Source organism: Phoca vitulina, unplaced genomic scaffold, assembly GCF_004348235.1.
Source record: "Phoca vitulina isolate PV1807 unplaced genomic scaffold, GSC_HSeal_1.0 scaffold2, whole genome shotgun sequence".
NCBI lineage: Eukaryota > Metazoa > Chordata > Mammalia > Carnivora > Phocidae > Phoca > Phoca vitulina.
In genome coordinates, this window is record NW_022589705.1 from 12,903,075 (window position 1) to 12,907,719 (window position 4,645).

Sequence of the window (4,645 nt, forward strand, 5' to 3'; positions counted from 1 at the left end):
TTTCTTTCTTTCTTTCTTTCTTTCTTTCTTTCTTTCTTTCTTTCTTTCTTTCTTCCTTCCTTCCTTCCTTCCTTCCTTCCTTCCTTCCTTCCTTTCTTTCTTTCTTTCTTTCTTTCTTTCTTTCTTTCTTTCTTTCTTTCTTTCTTTCTTCTTTTCTTCTCTTTTCTTTTTTCTTTTTTTCATTCCTCTTTGCCCCCTTCCTCTCTCATCTACCTCTCTTTCATAATGGCAGATAAGTCCAGCAGGAATTGAGAGCCAACTGCATCGCTCTCTCCTTCAACCCTGTAGGGAAAGATGCCAACCTTTTGCCTTGCTCCAGTCTTCTCAGAGCTCAAGTGTCCCATCCAGAGCTCAGGCAGCGTTGCCAGAATGTCATAACCTGGCCACATAGTAATAGATGGAGATGGGAAGATAAATTGCTTCTGCTAGAGAAGACACAGATGAAGCCAATAACAGAAAAGTACTGCAGGGCGCATTCTGAGAAACCATTTTAAAAGAAATGTTTATTTATGAGGGTTCCAAAGAAAATGTCATTTATTGAGTCTCTTGATTTTCCTGCATAGATATAGCAGAACAAGAACATTCAATCTGTTTTAATGTGGGAAGTTAACACTTTTATTCTTCCTCCTTTTCTTTGCTATCCTGGGACTGTTTCAGATAAGCTTGTATTTGTATTTCTTTTTTTTATTATTTTATTTTATTATGTTATGTTTATCACCATACATTACATCATTAGTTTTTGATGTAGTGTTCCATGATTCATTATTTGCGTGTAACACCATTCAATACGTGCCCTCTTTAATACCCATCACCAGGCTAACCCATCCCCCCCACACCCCTCCCCTCTAGAACCCTCAGTTTGTTTCTCAGAGTCCATAGTCTCTCATGGTTTGTCTCCCCCTCTGATGTACCCCCCTTCATTTTTCCCTTCCTACTATCTTCTTTTTTTAACATATAATTATTATTTGTTTCAAAGGTACAGGTCTGTGATTCAACAGTCTTACACAATTCACAGCACACACCATAGCACATACCTTCCCCGATGTCTATCACCCAGCCACCCCATCCCTCCCAACCCCCACCACTCCAGCAACCCTCAGTTTGTTTCCTGAGATTAAGAATGCCTCATATCAGTGAGATCATATGATACATGTCTTTCTCTGATTGACTTATTTTGCTCAGCATAATACCCTCCAGTTCCATCCACATCATTGCAAATGGCAAGATTTCCTTCCTTTTGATGGCTGTATAATATTCTATTGTATATTTCTAATGACTTCAGGTCTTATTTTATCATGCTATAGATCTTATTTTAATGGACCATCGATATCTGTTACTAAAGGAGATTATTTGAATAGCAATTCCAGTGGTGGGAGCAGAATACACAGGGCATGAACCAGAGGAAGAACTTTGGAGATGAGAAACAAGTTTGTGTTTTTGGAAATGGAGTAGTTGACAGACGAGGTGCTTAAAGCTTAGACAGTAAGTCCAGTAAAATTTTCAAAGCGTGAGAAGAGAAGGAAGAACTTGATGGGTGGACATAATGGAGAACCACTGAACAAGATGTTGACCGGGGCTTGGTTTTGGTTCATCATCTGCTCATCTTTCAATCAAGAAGAGCTTCTTGGGGCTAGCCCCCAGGGACTCCATAGGTTGAATCTCCTGAAGCTCTAAAGAAAATCTTTCTTGGCACATCCACTTTGGCTCTGAGTGCCCAGCAAGAGTAATGGTCATCCATGACACAAATATTTATTTGGTCTTGCCACCCTCTGTGTGAGCACACATGTCAGAGAACACCCACAAGCCCAAAGACAGAGGTCCTGAGCTAGATTCTTAGAGGCAAAGTCACCTCAAGAATTTTTTTTTTGGAAGGAATATTTTTAAACAGGGCTTGAAAGAGAAACACTTTTCTGGGACAAAAAGTGGCATGAGCACAAATATAGATTTTTTTTTTTTAAAAATGGTAGTTATTTTGCAAAAGATGGTGAATAAATCAGAATCTGTAGTGATTCTATTGGTAGTAACTAGAAAATTATTTCAGTCAGTTAAGGGATGTTTATCTTACATGGAGAGGAAATTAGTAACTTAACTTCTACAATGCCAAGTTTTGGCACTGCATGCCCCTAGGTGCCAACGGGTGAAATAATTTCAGGATATTTCAAGGCATTGCTAAGTGCAGAACATTATGTGGTTAGCAAACATTCTGTATCTGTGGAGTTACTCTCCAGGCTAAAAGTAAAACAGAAAAAAATTAATAATAAAGGCAGGGATATGAAGTAATTAAATATTTCTAGAAGAAAAAACTTTTTTATTCCTTTTGCAGAAAAAACAGTTAAATAAATTAAGCATTTCAACAAATAACATCATAGTACCCCAAGCAAATGCTTTCCACAAGTGTGCATCCCTCTTTCTTGACTATATATTTGTATCAAAATATGGATCCTGTTTTCCAGATGCTATCTGTGAACACTGGAGCAATTCTTGCATATTCGGTTCATGTTTTTCCTAAGATTAGCCTATATGCATACTATGGCCTGTGTATTTTTGTGATAAGAATGCCTGTTGCAAAAATATGGACTCGCTTTTGCAAATGCACGTTTGTATAAAAGCTGTCAATAACTATTCATCAATATGTTTTACTGGCCAGTTTTTTTTTCAGCATATGCAGTTCCTGTAATTTGTTGTAATAATGCTGGTTTAAAATAGCTATGATTCCAGGCAGTTCACATTAACAGTAAACAAACAGACGGCTCACCAAAAGATGGATCTTCTTTTTCAATCACCCAAATTTGCCACATAGCCTACTTTTATAAATATGAACACCTATAAAAATTATCTTCTGTGATCGTTATTTTTGTGTGTGTCAGCCTGGCTGGGCCACAGTGGCCTGATATTTGGTTAAATATTATTTTGGATGTTTTCTGTGGAGGTGTTGTTTGGATGAGATTACCTTCCGTAGTGTAGGTGGGCCTCATCCAATCAGTTGAAGGCCTTAACAGAGCAAAGACTGACCTACCCCCAGCAAGAAGGAATTCTGCCAGTGAACTGAATTTGGACTTGAACTGCAACACTTCCATGAGTCTCCAACTTGCCAGCTTATCCCAACAGATTTTAGACTCTCCAATCCTCCATAATGAGCCAACTCCTTAAAATAAGCCCCCCTTTCTCCCCACCTCTCCATAGATAGTTAGACAGACAGACAGGTAGGTAGATAGAAAGAGAGAGATATTACTATGCTTCCTCTCCAATGTCACTAACCTTACCTTTCTGTTTACTCAGTCAATGACCTTGATATTTTGGACTTCTGAAAAGCATTGTTAGCCTATTTTCCACCAAAGGCACAACCTTTCTGATAATGCAAGAGGATTTGTAATCTAATTATTTTTCTTAAAGTGACCAGTTTCTTTTCTTTTCTTTTTTATCCCTTCAACTGTCTTGTTCAAAAAATAACTTCCAATCTCCCTTGGGTCCCTTAACTGGCTTAACTGCATACTCAAACATCCACACTCTCATATATAACATAATATATAACATTATAATATACAGACATTATATAGACATTTATATAAGAGTCCTATAATTCAGAAATGTTGAAATTTGATAATTTAAAAATTAATCCATATTTATTGAGTACCTAGTACATTTGAGAAGCTGTATTAACTAATGAGGGACGTACCAAAATAAAATCAGAATAAGCATCAAACTTCAGTTAGCAACTGTGTAGTTGCATGGATCAGTATAGAACTAGCTATATCAAGAGGTAGGAGAGAGGCCCCCCACTGGGAAGGGAACGGACTGCTGATTGCCCAATTTAGAATCAAATAGGAAACACGGTAGTTACAATTTTGTTTTGTTTTGTTTTCCTTGGATGGGACAAGAATTTTGAACAATTCTGTCTGTTGCATTGAAAAATCAGTGAGTTAGAAATTCATGATCATCATTAGCAAAACAACAATAAGAACAAAACTGTTAAGTCCAATGGTATCAACATAGGTAGCAATCTGTCATTTTTTATTTTAAAAAATAAGACCTACTAAATGAACCTAACAGGTTTGGGGCCCAGGTTTCTATTTCAATAGATCACTAATTGATATTTTTGCCTTCTAACACAGTTCTCGATCTTAAACATGGGAGGTCTTCAATCCGTGCTTGTTGAATTGAAGTGAGTCTTGCTGGAAGTGAATTCAGAAGACAGAGCAGGTGGTGTTAGAACCTCCTTTCAGTGATTTCCTAAATGCTCCATTTAGCTTACATTTTTACCCGTACAGATTTTGTGGCCTAAGAATTAAACTGTAAGTCAAAGAAACCTGATAGATCTGGGGATAGTGCTTTTTAATATCTGTGCTTTACTTTCTTTTTCAGAAAAATGGGAATCTTAAACTTTGTCTCTTCTAAAGGAAAGGTTGTAAGGATAAATTTTTAAAAAATCTGTGAGCTTTGCATTATTCAGAGGCAAAATATTACTGTTGTTATTTGTGGGGCACAGGCAACCATGGTAGACCACATCCAGAATTCAGAGATATAATCAGGTGTTATCTTATTAAAACAAGATTGCTAAAAAAGATCAACATGTAGTTGATATTAAGTACTTCTAGAAATAATCCTCCCTATCACTTAGGGGATAGTCTTGAATCAAGACTATCAA